General features: G+C 35.2%; 1 protein-coding gene and 1 pseudogene across 6 annotated transcripts in view; one reads left to right on the forward strand and one right to left on the reverse strand.

Annotated features, from left to right (window-relative positions):
• The window catches only part of RALYL (RALY RNA binding protein like), a 709,315-nt gene that overhangs the window by 424,917 nt on the left and 260,642 nt on the right, over positions 1-23,756 (reverse strand). The window lies entirely within an intron of this gene.
• LOC121498644 lies at positions 14,690-15,876 on the forward strand (annotated as a pseudogene).

The raw sequence follows: 23,756 nt of genomic DNA on the forward strand, positions 1-23,756 counted from the left end.
TATTTTTTGAATGTCAGGCTCTATGAATCCTAAGCACAGCTTCCAGTCATTCTGGGAAAATAAACTTGTACCTGTATTGTGGTTAATAAAATGATTGGCCCATACTTTGCTTTTAATATATAAATGTTTATGCTATCTTGTCTCTGATTACAGTGTCTAATGGAGGAAGCATGAGGGATTGATGTTTGTGTTCAAAACAGGATACTCATTTTAAGCATCCAGTCATCATGTAACTGGTATAGAATGATAATGTACAGTCCAGATATTTGAAAAAAGGATGGTATACATAATTGGGGGTAGTTTGGGAGAGTTTAATAAGGGATTATTTGCAAAGGGTGTAAGATTAAGATGGAATCTATGAGAGATGTGCAGAGCCCTACGTGAAGTATCTGAAGGGACAAAGGGAGGCCTTGGTAACAGCCTGCAGAGAATACCTGAAGGAGAGAGCCCCAGGGCAGAAAATGAGCCAGAGAGAGAGAGAGCGAGAGAGCATGAGAGAGTCCCAAGACTGTCCTGAACAAACAGGTATGTGATCACTTTAATTAGAGAACTCATTAAAGTAGATCTAGAGTTTTTCAAAATTACAGAGGAACAGTTTATATACCCAAGAATTCTGATTTGTCTTAAGGGTAAGGCCTAGCATTTGCAACTTTTAAAGCAAAAATAGAGATGATTCTGACATGTAGACACTATTGATAAGACTTCTTAGCATTCTTGCTTGTGCAGAAAGTGATTATCATAGAAAAGTGGATATTATACTTATTTTCATTTAGACATGCAATTAGATTTCCTTTTCTGTTCTCCTATGTCACTCACTTGCTTCCCTCTCTGTCAGAGCACATGTTATACTGCTTTGTATTTTTAATTTATTCATCATTGCCTTTCCTCCATTTGGCAATAAATTTTCACTATTGGGGACAATCTTTTTACCACTCTAATAAAGATGCATCTACAGTCTTAGTTCCGAGTGTACACAGAGGTAGATTTTGTTAAGGAAGTGACACACATATCCACATATACAAAACTCTTGGGTTTTATATCAAATTTATAATCAACAACATTAATATACATTCTGTATGACAAAGGCTTTAACCGACAATTGTTCACCAAGACTTTGTGCTTGAAAAATTGAGAAGGGAGTCTCAAAATAGGGGGAAAAAAAGAAATGTTTTATCTGTGAAATTTGTTAAAAGTTTAACAAACATTTTAGCTGGAAACGATAAAAAATTAATCAGAATTATTCCTCATCTGTGAAAAAAAGGAGTTTCAATTCTGATATTCTTATACTGGAAAGAAATACGGTCTTTGCTCTGAGAATCAAGATGAAATGTAAAATCACTTTCTGTGAAGCTGTAATCCAATTCTTTCACTGAAATTCAACTTTCAAAAACTGTTTAGTATTTTTGTCATTGCATAAAGTGATTATGCCAGGAAACTAGAGATCCCCATTATTAAATTTAGACATAAAGAAAAAAGTGCTTATGGTGAGAAAGACACAGGGGTAGATGCTAAAGGAGATACATGGTCTTCCAACACTTAAAATGTGGTCTAAAAAAAAAAAAAACTAAGCTACATGAACGATGTAAAGGAATAGAAGGCCATGTGTGAGTTAGTTAAAATGACAAATATGGCCATCATGTAGGCAATAAGAACAAAAAGAATTGGGGCTTTTCATCAAGAAAATAAAGCATGAGTATAGTTTGTACGTTACAAAGGGATAAGAGAACCAGACAAAAGCAAAGAAAGTGGCATAGTATGATCCCAAACCTTTAATCACAATGTTTTACCCCTTGTAAGGAACACAGAGGACTTCTTGTGCTCCTTTTATTCTGCATTATCTCTCTCAGTCACCTCACCTTCCAAAACCATGCTTTAATTACTACGTAAGAATCTAATGCTGCAGAATTTGTTTTGCTACAGATGCCTTTACACCTGAAGTCCAGGTGTAGTTATGGCAGTTGCCTACTGGATCTTTTCAAACTGAAAATGTTCAAATCTGAACTAAAACTTCTTTCTAAAATTGTACTCCTTTCTGCAGTTGCTACCTCACTGCATAGCTCCAACATTTTCCCCAAATCAGTAACACATCAGAAGCCTGGGAGAGCACAGCAAACGTGTTCACTCTGGTTCCATGGATATCTTTATAACTAGAGTGAAATGCGGCAGTAGGGGAATAAAGACACTGTTATTGATAGATATGGTTTGGAAAAGATAGTAAATGTGAGACAAGAACCTCCAGGTATCAGGAGAAATAAGACATTGGCTCAAAATCTTTAGAGATTATTATCAAGTAAACCTCTCTGTTAACCTCAAGGGGAGAATGATAAAAAAGCTGAAGGAATGGAAATTTGAGGAGATTTTTAAAAACGTAAAGAATAGAATACTTCAACTTTCTTGATTTTGATCTTTTCAGAAAAAAAAAAACAGCAAGATTTTCCACAAAAGAGTTATGGCATCGTGCACAGAAGTGGAAGCTTGAAAAGCATTTTGACTATTTGGCAGGTTGATAAAAGTATTATGTACTTTTTCAATGCTAACTTTTTTGCAATGTACCTAATCAATTGGACATATGAAATAGAATGACATTCATTTCACATTTTAATCAGCATAGCTTCTGACCACTCCATTCAGGTCAAAATCCTCCACCACAGGCTCCTTTACTTCCATGTACCTCCCTTTACTGGCAATTTTCCATATGCACTGTTCCATATGCTTGTATGTCTCCACTACCCCTGATCTCAGACTATAAGATGTAGGAAGTCAGAGACGGTATCTATTTTTATCCACCATTTCACCCCTGACACATGGCAATAATAACTCAAAGATTTGTTGAACAAATGTCTGTTATTAGTATAATACTTCTGACCTCTTAAAGTGATTTATATATCAACATGTATTATTTAGTAACCTCGGTGCCAAATTGAAAACCCTCTGTATTGTAATTCCTTTGACCAGAGAGTTAGTACTTTTATATATCATGCATCCAACCTAGAAATGCCAACCTAATATGCTTTCTTGAAAGTGTTTATTCATTAATGCAACTGACTCGATCCACTCCAAAGAAATGAGACGCCAGCAAATGCAGTTAAGTTTTTAAAAAGATCCAAGACCATACCTCCAATTATACTTTTAGCCACAAAGTACAGAAAACATGTTCTTTACCAGAAATTTATTTTCATGCTAATTGTCTAATTTACCAGCTAACAGTTTGTCATAATTCACAATCCTCATAAAAGAAACAATCATAAATCACAATCCTCATTGAAGAAAAGAAATTGAGTTTCTTTTGTATATGTCTATGCATATTTTTCTCTTTCTAGCCCTTTACTAAGCCAGAGCTATTTGCCCTCAGAAATGTTATATTAGGGGCACCTAGGTGGCTCAGTGGTTGAGCATCTGCCTTCTGTTCAGGGCATGATCCTAGAGTGCCGGGATTGAGTCCCATATCAGGCTCCCCACAGAGAGCTTGCTTTTCCCTCTGCCTATGTCTTTCCTTCCCTGAGTATCTATTATGAATAAATAAATAAAATCTTAAAAAAGGAAATTTAATATTAGACACTTTTCTGTCTAAACTTGTTTTATACATTTTAAAATATTTTTAAAAAGCAGTTACCTTTACATCAGTGGGTTTTCTATTTACTCCCTTCAAGGAAATATAGCAGAGTACAGTGTGTATCACATTCACTACACAATACTTAGTTTAAATAAATAAAGATACTTCTAAAAACCAAAGTTTCCTCAGCAAACGTACTTTCAGGAAGCACCCTTATAGAGATTTTCTTTTCTTTCCTTTCATCTTTTCTTTTCTAAGATTTATTTATTTGAGAAAAAGGGAGAGGGAGAGGGAGAGGGAGAGGGAGAGGGAGAGAGAGAGAGAGAGAGAGAGAGAGAGAGAGAGAGAGAGAGAGAACAAGCAGGAGGGCAAAGCCAGGGAGGGACAAAGGGAGAAAAAGAGAGAAAATCTCAAGCAGACTCCCTGCTGAGTGCAGAGCTCAAGAGTGGGCCTCCATCTCAGGACCCTGAGACCATGACCTGAGCAGAAATCAGGAGTCCGATGCCTAATTGACTGAGCCACCCAGGCTCTTCTCTGAGATGTTTCTTTACGTGCCACAAGACTGGACTTGTTACCTTTAAAACTCAAGAAATAAAAAAAAAATCAAGATAAAGCCTGAGGGATTATTATATAACGCAATTGCAAATATATTTTATGGGTAGTAACACACAGAATTTGAAATTCCACTAAAGAAACTTACTCCACACATACAATGCTTTACAGAGCTAGAAAATGTACTGAGCACCATCTGACTTGCTCATAAATATGTATTCATCCAATTTCCTGGTTATGACAACAGATTATAATCAATTAATACTCATTCTTAGTGAGGAAAATAATTAAAAATTTATTTTTTTCTAAAAGATTATTATTATTATTATTATTTTTACTCAAACAATTCTAAGGACTTCTAATATTTTGGGCAAATACAGTAACACCTTTAATGAGCACAAGCTTGAAACTACTGAGGTGGAAAGTCTTCTGTTAAAATTTTGTTCCCACGTGATTTAACCTTTCTACATTGAAATAATCTTCAGTCAGTAGTTGAGTTTACCACTCACCCTCTATTTCTTTCCCATTTTAAGTTTTGTAGTAAAGATGGTGCCTGTGGTGATGAAATTGGTAAACATCTGAAACTAATGCAATATTGTGTGCATTAGATGTGACACAATAAATCAATGTGACACAATCAAATTATTAAAACAGCAAATCAACCCATCTTTTATTTTATCCCATACCTCATAATAAAGAGAATCTCATGAGAAAGAGATTCTTAATGCAATCAGAAACAATAACTCCCTGAATTAGAAGTCACTTTAATAGGAACAAGAATTTCATTAATAAATAAATTCTACTTTACTTTTTTAAGCAGAGATTTTTCAAAATTAATCTTATTATAATAGCTTAAGAGTGACAATGTTATTTATAATATTAATATCAACAACCTAATCAGTTAATATAAAAGGAATTTATTTGCATAATATGCAGGATAAATAATTATGATTTAGAGACTATAAATATATAAATATTTCATTTCTTGAAATGGCATTGATTTCATCTTAACTTGAAATGTTAAGATTTTTCTCAATTTAAAATGATTCCTAGGGACACCTGGGTGGCTCAGCGGTTGAGCATCTGCCTTTGGCTCAGGGTGTGATCCTGGGATTCAGGATCGAGTCCCACATCGGGCTCCTTGCGAGGAGCCTGCTTCTCCCTCTGCCTGTGTCTCTGCCTCTCTCTGTCTCTTATGAATAAATAAATAGAAGCTTTAAGAAATTATTTCTAGTAGTTAATGAAAACTCAAAGGACATTGTTAAAAGAAATGTGCACAAAATGAACACACACACAAAAATTAAATTCACAGGTCGCTGGATATCATGTTTAAAATACTTTATCACAAAAAAATAAAATAAAATACTTTATCACATAAACTTGATTCCTCTGAAAGAAAAAGCAGAATAAATAAATATAGTGGATGATTTCATTCTTTGAAACACCCAAGATTTGGGACACCTGGGTGGCTCAGCGCTTGAACATCTGCCTTTGGCTCAAGGCGTGATCCTGGAGTTTCAGGATAGAGTCCCACATCGGGCTCCCTGTGAGGAGCCTGCTTCTCCCTTTGCCTATGTCTCTGCCTCTCTCTCTCTGTGTCTCTCATGAATAAATAAATAAAATTTTAAAAAAAGAAACAGTCAAGAATTTAAAAAGTTAAAAAATCTGTTAGTAAAGGTAATAATTAAATATGATTTGCATTTGAAAATTTCACAATAAACATTTAAATATATTACTTATATTTATTTTTTTATTTTTTTATTTTTTTTAAATTTTTATTTATTTATTTATGATAGTCACACACACAGAGAGAGAGAGAGAGAGAGAGGCAGAGACACAGGCAGAGGGAGAAACAGGCTTCATGCACCGGGAGCCTGATGTGGGATTCGATCCCGGGTCCCCAGGATCGCGCCCTGGGCCAAAGGCAGGCGCCAAACCACTGCGCCACCCAGGGATCCCCTATTACTTATATTTAAAGTAAATATATTAAAGTAAATATATTACTTTTAAATTTCCACTTAGCTCTTTATAAAAGTATTTTAAACATTATTAAATGTTGCTATTATTTTATTATTATTATTATTATTATTATCATTATTACTACTATTAGCTTTTAGGATCTAAGATATCCCTTCCAGCAGATTCAAACATATTCTAACGTTATTGACCTAACTGGATTAGCTAGTAAATGCAAAACCTTTTCTTTGATATTCTTTTATTTGTAAGTACAGAACTTAGAGTCTTCTTATGATGAGCACCGATTAACATATAGAAGTGTTGAATTACTATAGTGTACTCCTGAGACTAATATAACACTATATGGTAACTATACCAGAATTAAAAAAAAATTAGTCTTCCTACAAATTTGTAGCAAAATGGGGTGCCTCAGTGTCTCAGTGGGTTGAGCATCCAATTCTTGGTTTCAGCTCAGGTTGTGATCTCATGGGTCGTGATCTCATGGGTCATGTGATAGAGCTCTGTGCTCCCCACTCAGCAGGGGGTCCTGCTTGACATTCTTCCTCTCTCCCTCTGCCCCTTCCCTACTCTAATTTCCTCTCACTTTCTCTCAAATAAATAAATATTTAAAATAATTTGTAGCACAAATATTATGTTACATATTGAGAGTTTAATTCTCTCTTTTTTTGTTCTCTCTTTTTAGAGTGAACTCTCCATCTAACATGGTGCTTGAGCTCACCACCCTGAGATTAAGAATCAGTCACATGCTCTACTGACTTAGCCACCCAGGTGCCCTGAGAGTTTAATTCTTAAAAAAATCTGAATAAGGCAGTTTCAAATGGCAGAAGAGGGGGTAAAACTAAGTCATACTATTAAGGTATCTATTATTCTAAAGGAACCTGAACACTCCTCTCCTCCCATCCCCCACCTCCATAGATATACACAAGAATGTAAGAACTACAAGAAATTAATTTAAAGCTTCCTAAGTTTTCCTTCACTTTCGGCTGAAAGAGTACTAAAGCTCTTGACTCACCAAGGTCAAGGATTTTTGTATGCCACAAGAAGAATTTGCAGCATCGTTTCAGACAATCCCATTAAAACAAATCTTGTAAACGACCAAACTAGTAGGTAATCCACATAAAACAATTTCCTGAATAAAATAATGTTTTTGGAGCTGTCAGAATAAAGGAGAGATTTGGGGAAAGAATGAATAAGTCAAAATGTATTTTTCTTTCTCATCCAAACTCTAGTGGCCAGATCGATTCCACAGCATGATCTGAACTCATCTACTTTTTTTTTCCCCCAGATTTGACCACACATTCCCGGAAGTCTCCTCACTGACCACTAAATAACGCATTAAGTCTTCCCTTATATATTCGAATCCCTCTATGATTTGATCTCTTTCCAACCTGCTTTCTCCCAGCTCATTTATATATTTTATGTACTCCATTCAAACGGAGTATGTCCCAAAACACTAAACAATTTTCTTGACTCCGTAGTTCTTATTTAGTTCTCTTTGCCCGGAATTCTCTTCATTTGTTACAATCCTACCTCTCCTTTGGCTCAGTTTAAAGCCTTTCTCAAACTCTCAGAGAGAATAGATCCACTTTTCTGAACTCCCTTGGGACTTTTCATCTTTCTTCTGCTATCAATTGTCCTCTTATGTTATAAAAACTCATATATTTATCTCTCTTAAGGGAGAAAATTAGAGGCAGCTAACCTTACACATACAGATATGTTACAGCCAAAGACGCAAGAGCTTCTGATTGAATAAATAGTGAACGATTTGAATGATCAAATGAAGGAATGAATTGGAAAAGCTATTTTTTTCAAGTCACACGTACATGACTGCTCAGTGGATGAGAAATCAGCCAATCCAGAGTAAACTGTTAGAATATGTTATAGAAAAGGACAAAGATTAAAGTGCCAATCATGAATAAAGCCACAGAAATGTTTCTACTGAGAAATCTGCAATTCCATGTAATAGACACAACAATTTCTATGTATAAATCTTACCCAAATATTATAACTCGATATACCCACAGAATTACCAGATTTATTTTATATCCCTAACACTCCAGAGTATTCTCTTTAAAGACAGCCAAGTAGATGTCCCAAGAACTTAACCAGTAATATTCATTTTATCCTCACAATATCCCTGTGAGGAAGGCTAGTATCCCTATTTTATAGATGCAGAACTGACACTTAAAAAGGTTAGGAAATTGCCCAAAGTCACAGTTAGGATATACAATGTCTATGCTGCATCTTTCAAATAAGGTTTGCTCTATAAAATGCCTGTTTGTTTATTTTTGTAGAGTGTGGGACAATTCTATATGTCCAAATTTATGGTAATGTGACATTTGGGAGACTGAGAAACTTCTAATCCTTGCTGTTATTTCTTGTTTTATTTGAAAAAGCTTCAAATAAAAACCTCTGTTTTAAAAATCCATATTTCTGTTTATATCAATTATTTTCCAATATGTGAATTCAATAAATTTTTCACCAGGTGTGGTGTTTATATAGAAAATATAAAAAACAACTAAAAAAATCAACATAACTTTTAGGAGAAAACACACGTCTGATACAACGGCCACGCATTTATCCCAGTTTCACAAAAGAATCTCAAAGTCAAGAGGCAATGCTCAATGTTATGGGAAAATGACAATGGTGAACACATGACACCAAATATGCTCATTCGGATACATCAACAGGGTTCGATTTGAGGAGGCCTAACGTGACATCTGCATTTCAGGGAGGGTGAGCTCCCGCTTAAATGATTGTGATCAACAACCAAAGCTTTCTATGCTAACAAGCCGAGTTTGATTGTAATTCGTTGGTGTGTAATCATCCCTCTAACAGATAATTATACACAATGACTAGCGAATTAGGAACAACAACAACAAAAAAGGACATGAAATAACTTTCAGATTTAAAGAGGCAGACCCTGGAACACAAGCTGGCATTCTTCTGGTGCACTGCTGGGGTATCATAAGAGCCACTCCACAAGATCACTCAGAGAATCATCGGAAAAAGACGCGGCATTCACATCTGATGTATCTCACAACAGGCCGGCAGGCCACTATGTCAGTAAAACATCAAATTGCCAGCAAGGTTTCATGTTGCGACTCAAATTTGAAGTGTGCAATTACTTTAATTTTATACCTTTCTTGTTCAGCTCAAAAAGGCTTTTTTTGGCAACAGGAAAAAACTGCCTCACGATCAGTCACACCTTGGCCTTTCAATCCCACATGTTTCAAGAAAACCACCTCCTGTTTTTAATTTCATCTCAAACTATATGACTACAAACATTACAAAGTTATATTTTTTGAAAACTAGGCCCTTGGGAATTCAGTGTTCATCTGAAAGCAAGAGATAAATATTTCCAAAATCATGGTGCAGGGCTTAGGAGGACTGTGAAAATGCTATTGTCTATATTCTACGTTAAGAGATGTATATATTTAATCAACTTAATGATAACCTATTTTGTAAAAGAAATTATTTTCATTTCTTCTTTAATTGGATTTCCATGCAATTAAAAACATATTTTCTTCATATATCAATAAAAAGGAACAAACTGCTGATAAATACAACAGCATGGATGTGATTCGAAGAATATTATGAAAGGTGAAGGAAGCCACATCCGTATGATTCTATTTATATAGCATTCTGGAAAAGGCAAAACTATAGGGACACAGAGTAGATCAGTCATTGCTAGGGGCAGGAGACAGAGAGGCCACTGGGAACATGTGAAGTGATGGAATTGTTATATACCATGATTGTGGTGGTGTGGACATAACTCTATGAACCTGTGAAAACCAACAGAATTGTGTACTCAGTAGGGTGACTTTCATTGTATGTAAATTATTCTCCAGTGAACCTAACTTAAAAATTATTTTCCTTTTTTTTAAAGATTTTATTTATTTATTCATGAGAGACACAGAGAAAGAGAGGCAGAGACACAAGCAGAGACACAGGCAGAGGGAGAAGCAGGCTCCATGCAGGGAGCCCGACGTGGGACTTGATCCCGGGTCTCCAGGATCAGGCCCTGGGCTGAAGGTGGTGCTAAATCGCTGAGCTACCCTGGCTGCCCTAAAAATTATTTTCATGTTGCCACACTAATTTCTCAAAACTCACTTGAAGAGATATGGGGATAAGCATTGTTACCTTCATTATCTTGCAGAGGAGGAACTTGATACTTAAAGAAGATAAATAACCAGCTAATATGTATGAGATACCTTCTAAGTCTGGGTCTTCCCAATGCCAAATCCAGTATTTTTCCTATCAGACTACACTATCTCTTTGGATACCCTGGAATAATGTTCAATTAAAATTAGTGAATTAAAACTAGTCCTCCACCCCTAGATTACCTCCTCAAGGCATCTCATATTGAAATTTTCCATACTGAAAACGCAATATTGAATATGGCCACCAGGCAAACTTTAATTTCATAATGAATTTAATATAATGGTGCATCAGGCCATTTTGGCAGCAAACATACCAGTGATTTAAGGCTTACTTAATAGGGGCTGTTGTCCAGGTCACAGAAAATAAATAGACCATTGTGCATTATATCAGATGGATGACTTCTAGAGAAATATATTTCTCTCTCAGTAAATAAAATGTTGAGAGGAGCAACAAAAACTGAAATTGCACTCTGATAAATGCATATCAATATTGTAGTAGGGATGTTTGAAGGAACAGGACAGGGTTAAAATGAGAGAAGGAGTGAGAGGCACTCTAAGACAATATCAAAACCAAAGATACAGAAAAAGAAATGGATGTTTGTATATTGCTCAAGAGCATGGAACCAAGATCTTATCATTTTAGGCTAAGTAAGACTTCTTGGATAAATATCTGACAATAGTGAGTATGCAGTATGTGTTGAGTAAATGAATGAATGATGACTTGAGTTATTCAACACAAGGATGGCTTGCTTTATGAAGTTGTCACCTAACCACTTCATGAGCTGCAGGGATGTTATGGAATTAGACAGGTTGTTAGAAAACCATGAAGGATTTTTTTTTGTAATTGTGGTATGGTGGGGAAAAAAAACTTGGAGTAGAGAATAGAGATGAGCTTGAATCCATGAAATTCGTGAGTGGGACTAGAAAGTCAGAAAAGTTAAAAAAAATTAAATGAAACCTTTCTCAACAAATGATGCTGGAACAACTGGATCCACATGCAAAAAGATGAATCTAAAGACACCTTACTTTTTTAAAAAAATAACTCAAAATGGATTATAGACCTAAATGTAAAATGCAAAACTATAAAATTCCTAGACAACATAGTTAAATACCTAGTTGACTTTCTAGATACAAAACCTAGATGTAAAATGTAAGACTATAAAACTACTGGGAGATAACATGGCTTGAAACTCTAGGTTTGGTGGCGACTTTCTAGATACAAAACTAATAGCATAGCCCATGAAAGAAAAAAAAATAGGCTGGACTTCATTAAAATTAAAACTTCTGCTCTGACAAAGGCTCTCTTGAGAGAACAGAATGAGTCACAGAATGGCTGAAAATATTTGCAAAACATATATCTGAGAGAAGACTGGTATCCAAAATGTACAAAGAACTCTTATAACTCAACAATAAGAAAGCAAAGAATCCAATTAAAAATGGAAAAAATACCTCTGTAGTCACTCACCAAAGCAGATATACAAATGACCAATAAGAATGTGAAAAGACACTCAACATCATGTGTCAACAAGAGACTGCAAATTAAAACAACAGTGAGATACCACTACGCAGCTCTCACAATGGCTAAACTCCAAAACACAGATAGCACTGAATGCCAGCAAGGAAGTGGAGCAGTGGGAACTTGCATTCATTGCTGGCAGGAACAGAAAATGGTACCGTAATTTGGGGCAAATGTATTACTAGGGCAGTGAAAATATTTTATATGATCCTGTAATGGTGGATACCTGTCATCATACATTGGTCAAAATTCAGACAACATAAAGACTGAATGCTACTGTAAACTACAGAGTTTAGTTAACATCAATATCAATATTGATTCATCAATCTAACAACAGCCTAAAGCAAGATGCTAGTAAGAGAGGAGCCAAAGAGGGGGAGAATAAAAGGCTCATATATAATATTAGTGCTTAGGAGTTAACAAAAGTTTCTAAAAACATTAAATTAAATGATACTTCAAAGCATTTAATCCAAATTATAACAGATGCATTAAATATAAACTTAAAAAATAATTATTTTGTGCCATGGACAACCTCCCTTTCTGATCTCTTTCATGACTATACATTTAATAGGCTTGCAAATTAGCAGGTAAAAAAAATACAATGTTATTTCAAATTTTATTTTACAATTTTCTAAAGTTCTTAACTTCTTTCTGAAACCAAGATCTTGCAGACACTGCACTTATAGGATATGCTCATTTATCTAAATGTTTAACGTAAGTTATTTCTTTATTGTCAATTATGCTGAAGATGTAAAACAGAATGGCCATTCATTTTAGTTGTGAATCATGTGGGCCTTTTAACAATGTATATTATTCTTCATTAGATTTCTCTAGGAAGACTCATTCTTATAATATTCTCTTAATTTATATCAGTGAATATATTTTATTTATGATAACAGATAAAAATTCCTAGTAGGTACATCTGTCAAGACTGGTCTTTTCCAATGAAAGATGTTACAGAAGACTCCACATTTATATTTATTAAATTTTATTGCAAATTCTCTAAAACATAGTTTGTATGTTTCAAAGAATGGGAGTTTTGAGGATTATATAAAAGCGTTTTTTAAAAATACTTTCAAAAAATAAAATAAAAATACTTTCCCCTTTAGTAGTGGAATTCATGATACATTGGTCCATTTCAAGCATATGTAAATAATGCACATGCACTGAGATATATTCAAAATGCATGTTAACAAAAAGAATAAAAATTGCCTCAATCCAATCCTACCACCTGTTATACCCACTATTGATATTTTGGAGTGTACTTTCTTATCATTTTACTATACACATTATGTAGCTTTATACATAGAAGTATCATATATGTGTATGTATGTATATATGTATGTGTGTGTATATAGATATGTATATATGTGTGTGTGTGGGCATGTATTTAAATATACACATAAAATTCTCTTTCCCTTGGCCTCAAGTTCATTATTTTGAACATGTTTCCAAGTCAGTAAAAAAAGTTTACAATTTTTATACTTAGATTTGTTACATCAATATTTTGATTTTTAAAATTTCCAAATGGTAAAAAAAAAAAAAATAAATAAAAAATAAAAAAAAAAATAAAATTTCCAAATGGTAATGCATTTTTTTTATTTTAAATTTTTTAATTAAGTATGGTTGACAATGTTACACTAGTTTCAGATGTACAGCATAATGAGTCAACTTCTCTGTACTTCATGCTATGCTCACCACAAGTGTAGCTCCCACCTGCCACCACATAATCTTATTACAATCTCATTGACTATATTCCCCGTGCTGTGCCTTTTATTCCCATGACTTACTGATTTCATAGCTGGAAGCCTGCATCTCCCCCTCTCCTTCACCCATTCTTTCCATCTCCCATTTCCCTGCCCTCTGGCAACCATCAGCTTGCTCTGTTTATAGATCTGATTCTGCTTTCTGTTTGTTTATTCACTTGTTTTGCTTTTTAGATTCTACATATGAGTGAACTCATATGGTATTTGTCTTTTCAGTCTGACTTATTTCATTCTCATGATTCAAAATTCATCAAGAATGAAAAGATACATGATAAAATGGCTACGAAAGTTTGTTCATTGCTGTCTCCCTCATCGCCGAAATTCTCTTCTCACCAGCAACAAGTGCTATTATTTTCTTGTAAATTTATCTGAAAAAGAACTTATATATGTAAATACATGTGTGAACTTTCCCACTTTCTATATAGATGGCATTATACCACCCACTCTGTTCTGAACTTTGTTTTTCTTTTAATTAATAATGTATCATGGAGGAGGAAAACTCAGTAAAGAGTTTTCCCATTTTTTTTATTGTTTCATAATACCCATTTAATGGATGTACCATAATGTGCCCAGCCAGTTCCTTACTGATTGGCATTTTATCTTACAAACAATGCAGCAACAAAGAAAGTATTTTGTGTCTTCTTGATTTTAACGCTTATAAATATATCTGCAGGGTATTATTTTAGAAGTGGAATTCCTGATCAAATGGTATTTGCATTTAAAATTGATGGACAAGATCAAATAGCTTTCATAAAGGTTCTACCAATTTATCCTTCCACAAATATTTTGATTTATCATAATTTTTAGAGCCCTCCTCTGTTATTGCACTTCTAAGCTATTTGCAATCATTTGCTATTATTTACAAGGCTCTAATGAACATCTTAGGTTGTTAATAATTGTGCCATCCTAAATTATTTCCTGTTGAATAAATCCTAAAAGCAAAAACGATGGGATTCTTTACAACCATTGATTGTTTAAATTAATTTCCGCTACACTCTCACAAAAATATGCCATTGTGGAACTTTCCAGAATGCTTGGTGAGACGCAGAGAAGTAGTGGCTGCCCGAGTGCTCCCAGCAACGTGGCTGCCTGAGCTGCTCCCAGCAACGTGCTCCTTCCCGCTCCCTCACACTGCCCTTGGGCCTCTCACCGGCTGTAGAAAATGGTGAAAGAAACCACTTACTATGGTGTTTTGGGGGTCAAACTCAATGTCACCTAGGAGGAACTGGAAAAGGGCTAGAGGAAACTGGCCTTGAGGTACCACCCTGATAAGAATCCAAATGAAAAAGAGAAGTTTAAACAGATTTCTCAAGCTTATGAAGTGCTCTCTGATGCAAAGAAAAGGGAATTATATGACAAAGGAGAACAGGCAATTAAAGAAGGTGAAGCTGGTGGTGGTTTTGACTCTTCCATGGACATCTCTGATATGTTTTTTGGAGGAGGAAGGATGGAGAGAGAAGGAGAGGTAAAAATGTTGTACATCAGCTCTCAGTAACCTTAGAAGATTTATATAATGGTGCAACAAGAAAACTAGCTCTGCAAAGGAATGCAATTTGCAATAAATGTGAAGGCCGAGGTGCTAAGAAAGGAGCAGTCAAATGTTGTCCCAAATGCCAAGGTACTGGAATGCAAATAAGAATTCATCAGATAGGACCTGCAATGGTTCACCAAATTCAATCTGTGTGCATGGAGTGCCAGGGCCATAGGGAACGGATCAGTCCTAAAGATAGATGTAAAAGCTACAACGGAAGGAAGATAGTTCGAGAGAAGATTCTAGAAGTGCATATTGACAAAGGCATGAAAGATGGCCAGAAGATAACATTTCACAGTAAGGGAGACCAAGAACCAGGACTGGAACTAAGAGATATTATCATTGTTTTAGATCAGAAGGACCATGATGTTTTTACTCGACGAGAAGATCTTTTCAAATGTATGGATATACAGCTGGTTGAAGCCCTGTGTGGCTTTCAAAAGCCAATATCTACTCTTGACAACCGAACCATCGTCATCACCTCTCATCCAGGTCAGACTGTCAAGCATGGGGATATCAAGTGTGTGCTAAACGAAGGCATGCCAATTTACCGTACACCATACGAGAAGGGTCACCTAATCATCATATTTAAGGTAAACTTCCCCGAGAACGGCTTTCTCTCTCCTGATAAACTTTCTTTGCTGGAGAAACTCCTACCTGAGAGGAAGGAAGTAGAAGAGACTGATGAATTGGACCAGGTGGAACTGGTGGACTTTGATCCCAATCAGGAAAGACGGCGCCATTACAATGGGGAAGCATAAGAGGATGATGAACATCATCATCATCCTAGGGGTGGTGTTCAGTGTCAGACCTCTTAATGGGGCCAGTGAATAACCTGCTGCCATTTTATATGCAGTAGTGAATGGGTGAAGGACTATAATCATAGCTCACTACTTGCTATTGTTTTTTTTTTCTTTTTTTTGGATGTTTTTGATTTAATATTCAACTATAGTAGTATTTTAAAAGTTAAACGAAAAAAAAACAAAAAAAATAAAAAATAAAAGTTAAACGAAGAATAAACTCAAATATTAAAGCCAAAAAAAAAAAAAACAAACAAAAATATGTCATTGCTTCTAATAGTTTTTCAGGTGAAGCTCTTGAACTTTTCCAGAATTCTTCCACTTTTAGAGTGTTAAACACCAATATTCAATACTTTCAAAATACTCTTCTACCCTTTGAAGATTCTTGTACCCTTGCTCCTTTTACACATGTTCTAGACTATTCAGCGTTATTTTTTTTAAAGATTTATTTATTCACGAGAGACACACAGAGAGAGAGGCAGAGACATAGGCAGAGGGAGAAGCAGGCTCCATGGAGGGAGCCCGATGTGGGACTCAATCCTCGGACCGGGATCATGCCTGGAGCAGAAGGCAGACACTCAACTGTTGAGCCACCCAGACATCCCTAGATGACTCAGCTTTAATGCCTGTCTATCTGCTCCATCTTATAGTCACTCCCTTCTCTATCTAGTCAGGATCCCATAATTCATTATCTTGGTTGCTCTCCAACATCCTTAACCTTTGTTCCTATTTCCTATATCTGGTAAAACTAAATTTCAGATCAACCTAAGACCGAGATTTCTATGCTTTAGGGACTTAGCTGGCAGTGCTTACTGGCCTTTTCCTACAGACTTCCAAGCAAGAAGAAAAAGTTGAGCCAGCGCCAAGACAAACTGAAGAGGTAGTTTTATACTGTGCACCAATCACCTCTTACAGCTTCCCTGGTCTGTTCTCTGTCTTATTTCCCCAGAGATGATATTTTAAGTCTTCAGCTCGTTCCTTAAACACACTACTCCACACTCTTCTTTCTCACTCACAAGAGATAATTTCAGGATTTTATAGAAAAATAGAAGACATTAAAGGGGGAAGTATCTCCCTTCTCTCCATGCTCCCCCCCCTCCCCCTTTCAAAGTTACAAACATCTTTGTCTCCATTCCTCCAGTGAAAGGGATGTAAAGCAGACACTGGCTCTTCTGCTTAAGCTCTTTGAAGGACTTCCCTGCTGCTTTAAGATCAGCTCTTAAGGTGACCTACAGTGTTCTTGGTGATTTGAGCCTTTGCAGCCTCATTTTTATGTCTCTTCACTTCCATTTATAGTTTATACTTCAAATCAATTCCCTGATTTGCCACATTTGTCCTAATATCTTAATCATCTTTTTAAAATGCATTTATTCCCCTTCCCTTTACCAGTATACCTCCTATATTTTTAAGACTCAGCTCAGATATAAGATTTTCTAGAAAATTTTCCTAGACTCCTCAGGCTTGGTTGGATGTCCCTTCTAGATGATCTTATGGATCTTTTTGTTAGACTTTAACCATAGCATTTATCACATAGTACATGATAACCTGTTTCATATCATCTATTCCATTAATTAAAATAATTAATGAATAAACTGGCTTTTATTTGTTGTTTGGTTTATTATCTTTTTCTAATTTTTTTATATCTTACTCTCGATATGTTTCAGAGTTTCTAATGCAGATGCTTTGATTTGAAAATATAATCAGATTAACTGATCATAATGATTTTTGTCCCCCAAAGAATTCTTCATTCTCATGCTTTCTTACTTCACATTAAGAAAAACATACATGCTGCATTTGAGATGGAGGGTGATCTGCTAAAAATCATCTGCTTATAAACTAAGAGCTACATAAACAACCATTAATCAATACCATTTTATGATTTTTTATTTTAATGCCATAATAAAATAAAATATTATTTTTATGTTTTCAAGTTAACTAAAATATTCTTTATGTGATACATATTTCTTCCTATCAGTCATAAATGTAAGGTAGCATTACAAAGACTAGTAGTAGATTCCAACTTTGACCTAAGTTTTATCTTTCTATGATTCCAAAATATATTTTATATGTGAAATATTTTTTTTCCTCAAGACAAATGCTTCAATGCGTTTTTTTTCCTTAAGAAGAAAGCATAGAGCAGCTCTATAGCATAGAAGAAAGCATATAGCAGTGTCATGTGAAACCAAATTTGGAAGGAGAAATAAATGTCTGTTCCAAGGTTCAAGACTTGATATAATCAACAATAAACACAGGAACAATTTTAGATTTGGGATAGAATTTTAACAGCGTCCTCTGAAATGACTGTAAAAGGATTCAATGTTACATCATGGTTGGAAATAGAGAATTGTACTTTTATGACCTGATGGCTTAACCAATATGGAAATTTCTACAACTATCTACTCTGCACTAGGATATGAAGATGCAGGACTCCAAGTTATCATTTTGACATTTGCAATATCATTTAAATAGAAAAAGAAGTCAACCTCCACATTTAAGTAACTATTAAAATATAGTTGAAGTTGACTATTCCAAGAAATTCAAATGTTATTTCCTGACAAATTTAAGAATTAAGTTAATAGGATATTAATTTATTTGGCTATACAAGTTAATTTTTGAGCAGATGTCTAAGGTTTTTTAAATGCTATTTACTATCTGACAGTTTAAAAATACTTATTAAGAATCTGCTATATGGCAGACACTGTTTGGCACTGGGCTTAGAGCATAAGTAAGATAGAGTCTGGCATCTTTGGATGTCATCATGGAATTCAGAAGGCAGCTACCTAAAACAAGTTCAATACAATGTAGTTAAGTGTAATACATCTAAGAACTAAAAGAGTTACTGAAATGTCAAGAAAAAAAATATAACATTGATTGAACTAAAATTCAGTTCAAAGGTATAATTCAAGTTCATTCAAGATGAACAGAAAGGGGAAAGGTATGCGCAAATGAGGCAGGCTGAAGACAGTACAAATTTAGATCCGTACCAAATATAGGCATCTGTAAGCACTGTAAGTCAACCATAATCCTTGACATACGTGGTTACAAAGGACAAATTAAACTAGTATTACTTTTAGTTACTCTTTACCTAAATACCAGACACTATAATTTAACATACCTTACCCCTAACTTATATATTCATTCTGGAAGGTGAGATAGACTGCTACCTATCTCAGAAGCTTAAGGGGGTTAACTTCCAAGTGAGAGCACAATACACACATCAATCATATTTTCAACACTAAAATTCTGAACAAAGTATTACATCTTACTTCTTTCCTTGCTAGTTACCACCCATCATCTCAAAATATAACCATGTGGTCATTATGAATCAGTGCTTCTGTGACTTAACACAGTACACTGCAGTCAAGGCTCATAGAGGATTTATTTTAAAAATATTTTTTTCTGAAAAGATTGATTTATAATTGGCAAATTATTAACGAATTATAATTGCACTTTGGAATAAAATTGTTTGTTATCATAAAAAAATAAAAGAGTGGAATTAATGTTAAGAAAAAAGGATGTTAAGAACAAGCAATAGCTGAGTGATGCCCACAATGGGGGTAATGACATAAGACAAGGCATAGAATATGAGGGAAGGTATACAACACACAAGCCACAAAGTTTTATAAGCCTACAATGATGTCACACTACCAGCAAAATTATAAAGCAATTCTGTTCTTGTACATAAATATTTCGAAATGTTAATATGTCCTTTTTCTGGAATACTGCACAAGAGCATGCCATATGTATTTAGAACTCCTCAGGACATTTGGTAGAGAGCAAAATGGCTAAGCAGATTACAGTTAATTCAGGAAAGGAAAATGCTATCCATAAAAACAAAAATGAAAATGACTCCTATCATCAAGGAGCATTTAAAAATTTTAAAAATGTACTCCAATGTTTATATTATCCATAGCAGGGTTTAGAAAAATGCTGTGAAAATGACATCTTGTAATATCCCCTTATCTGCTCTATGAGTCATTGCTACATAATTTAGGGATGGGAAAAAAAACAGCTTTTACTGCTTTTATTAACGCAGAGCAAATACAACTTCCAAACCCTGTATTACATTTATTCATCCGAATGACAATTGGAAAGGAAACGAAGATTCCAAAAGTGTTAAAGTTGTGCTTGGCTATGAAAAGGGAATAAAATAAGATTTTTTTAGATAAGCATTTGCATTGTCAGTACAAAAATAAAACAGAGATTCTGAATTTTAGATTAGCCCTTATATTTTCTGAGAGTTTTATAAATTCTGTGTATTGTAGAGAAATGTATGGATGCTCAAGGCAACTCCTAAAATTGAACATCTACAGAGGGCAATTATCATAATTCACTATGAAATGCACTTTAATATCTTTGTCAGAGTCAAATGCCTAAATGATAGGGGATGAAATTGTTAAGAATTTTCTGACTAATGCAACTGCACTTATTCCCAAAGTTCCCACGATGCAGTGTTAACAAAAGATTGTTAATAATATGCTTTGCCCTCATGAATCTCAGTCACCTGTAAGTCAGCATATCTCTTGTTCAGTTGTATATTCCTGGCTCAAAAAGGGATGCAATAAATATTGAATTAATGACTAGAAAGAGATCAATAAATACTTAGAGCCTGTGTGATAAGCAATAAATCAGTCATCATTCTCTTTTGAACAAGGTCAACAATCCAGCCAGTACTTTCTTTCTTTTCTTTAAGATTTTATTTCTTTATTCATGAGAGACACACAGAGAGAGGCAGAGACGCAGGCAGAGGGAGAAGCAGGCTCCCCGCAGGGAGTCCGATGCGGGACTTGATCCCAGGATCCCGGGATCATGACCTGAGCTGAAGGTAAGATGCTCAACCCCTGAGCCACCCAGGTGTCCCAGATGTGGAAATTTATAGAGAAACTGACTTATGGATGATTTCAGCCAAGTTGAGTTAGAGCTCCAAAAAGCAAGAAATTGAATAATTGAACTCATTAATGTTTAAGAAAATAGGTAAATATAAGGAAGCTTTTGATATCTGATTCTCCTAAAGGTTTCTGATTGATTTTGTGTTCTACTAGATTTAGTTTAAATCTGTTTTCTGTTATTTAAATCCTCTATGACAGAATTCAATATGAAGAAAGTGGTCCACAATCCCATAAAATACTATATTTTCTCTACAAATACCCAAAATCTGAACAATTTGGGGTGCTTATTTGAGCAAAAATCAGTTCTTTTGGGAGATGGCTAAGTTGCAGATTTAGTCTATTCTAATTTCTTTTCCTTTGCTCTGATTAGAGGTTTCTTTTCCTCTCATACTGTACTCTTTTTTCCTATTGGAAACAAAAAAATCCCACTTTTCTGGTTTGGTATTCCACACTAAATGCCTTATCTTTTAGGCCAGACTCAAGGTATGCCTTATGCAGTCCTGAAACCCTGAACAATTTCAATAAGAAAAAAAGGGTTAACATGAAGAAAGCACAGCCTGTTTTGAAATGACTTTAGCTGAACAATCAGGGGAGACCAATTAACTCAGTCAGAGATTTTACTCCCATTATAGGCCTCTACTTCAGAATTGTTCCCCAATCAATGTTCCCAAATTTGATGCTTGGCTCATTTTGTTCCCCTTTGCATGGCAGTGCGTTTTATATTACACTATGTATAGCTTTCCCAATTGAGTCCATATAAAATAGCTTGTTTCAGATAATATGAATCTTTTATGCATTAATTTCGTCTTTCTGAAGCTGTGTATCCTAGTTTCTGGCAGAGCAAAACCTGCTGTACACAATTGTTGGCTTTTATTCATTCACAAAATAAAGATTTCCTAAGTACCTCCCACGTGCCTGGCACTGTGCTGGGAACAGGGATTCAGAAATGAATGAAACATAATCTGGTCTCTGACAAAGCTGTAACTCTATTATAAGGGAGAATTACAGGATAAAAAAGGTACCAAAGACTAGACGTTAAGGGAGAGCTTCCTGAAGATTTTGATGTGCGAATCAATTCTTAACCTGGGTGAGAAGGAAAACACCAAGTGAGGGGGGACACCAACAGGTGCCATCAAAGATTCGGCTGGTGCCTGTGGCCGGTCAGTTGAATGATCACCAGTCCCAGGCCTCTGGCTCCCGGGTTTAACTCCAGTTTCCATCTGGGACAAGGACATGACCCTGAACACCAGTCAGGTTGATGTGAAACGTGAGGGTCTTTATCAATCTTTCCATCATTCCCGCCTCCACTTTAACTATCGGTCCTCAACCTAGCAATGGTTTCAGGTGGTCTGTGAAGCCCACTAAAGTTGTATGCAGCAGTCTGAATGTATGTGCAATTTTCTGGGGAGACTTCGAAAGCTCTTATCAAACTTTCAGAAAGGTTTGCCCCATGCCTCACTTCCCTAAACAACAACAAAAACCAGAAAACTTCTAGATCTCTAATAGCATGTCTTACCTGATGCTGACTACTACCATCACAACCTTGCATCTGTAGAGTGTGACTCTGGTCTGGCTAAGCATTCTGTTCACACAGCCTTCCCTACCTGGAAGAAGTTCTCTCTCTCTCTCTCTCTCTCCCAGTGGTACCCACCTGGCAGGACCCTCACCTCACAGTATATTCATTTTGTTCCTGGTAGTAGCATTCAGCCTACCCTGACCAGAGTTATGCTACTTCTGACATTGGAATTTTGCAAGTACACGAAATTCATTTATTGTATCTAATCCTAAGCATGATTTTGCAACTGAATCTTAACGTCTGTCAGTCTTATATTGAAGACTGAATTGGTCTACATCTGGGTTTGGCAAAAATAAACAAACAGATGAATAAAATGGTACAAGATTTTGCAAAGAGAAAAGGCAAAGTTTCATTTCCACATAAGGTTCTACAACGTTCTCTTTGCCTGCTTATACCTACATGCTCCCAAAGTGCATAAGATTTTTTTTTAAACCAATGAAACTCATTTGAGATGATATTAATGAAACGAGCAGGCTTATTTAATTCCTTTCTGAATAAGAGATGCTCATGTCATTGACACTGTGCCCCCAAAGAAGGACAATATTACCATCAGTCTGAGACAATTGTTCAAGACTAAATTAATTGTCCTTTCCTTTCCCTGGCTGCCTTAGCACTTTGAGTATATTTCTCTGATTGCAGTTTCTTGTTTTGACTGTGTGTATATTATATGTGTTCATTTCTCTCTCTTGTTAGCTTTTAAACCCTTGGGTTTGGACTCTGGCTTGATATTGTTTACATTCCTTACCCCTGAAACGTATTCTTGGTATGCAATTTAACAAACTTAATAGGATAAATTAAGAGTATGATAAAATGTTGTTTCCTTACCAATCACCATAACCATATTCATTGTTCTCTCAGTGTGTTACTTTCACAGATATCATGTCTCAAGTGGCAATACTGAAGAGTCTTTAGGAAACTGTTAAGCACCTCTGGATGTTGTCCTTGTAAACAGCTAAGAACTCTAATTGTCTAAATATGTGTACACACACCCTCACACACATACCTCTACATGTGTAAAAATATTACTTATTCATATAAAGTAATATAATGTAATACAATATCACATATCAAGGAATTAAAAAGAGAATTATTAGCCTCAGAAGTATCAAATTCTATGACGGTCTAATTCTTTAAAAGCTCTGATAAGACACAATATGAAATACTGCACTGTACCTATTTTAAGCAGTATACTCAAATCAGATAAAAGCGGTCCCTTTAAATCAAATTTATAAGAGCAGAAGATCGATTAACTTTTCCACTGAAAAAAATTTCTAAAAATAACTTAATTATAAGTACATACATATACAGAAATGCAAAGAGGAAAATTTTTCTTTTAGATCTTTGCATCTAATCATCTACTATTAGATCATTTATATTAGAAAAGTCAAGGTCAAGAAAGAAGCATAGAAAAATAGATGGAAAGTTCAAGACTG

Source organism: Vulpes lagopus, chromosome 9 (genome assembly GCF_018345385.1).
Source record: "Vulpes lagopus strain Blue_001 chromosome 9, ASM1834538v1, whole genome shotgun sequence".
Taxonomy (NCBI): domain Eukaryota; kingdom Metazoa; phylum Chordata; class Mammalia; order Carnivora; family Canidae; genus Vulpes; species Vulpes lagopus.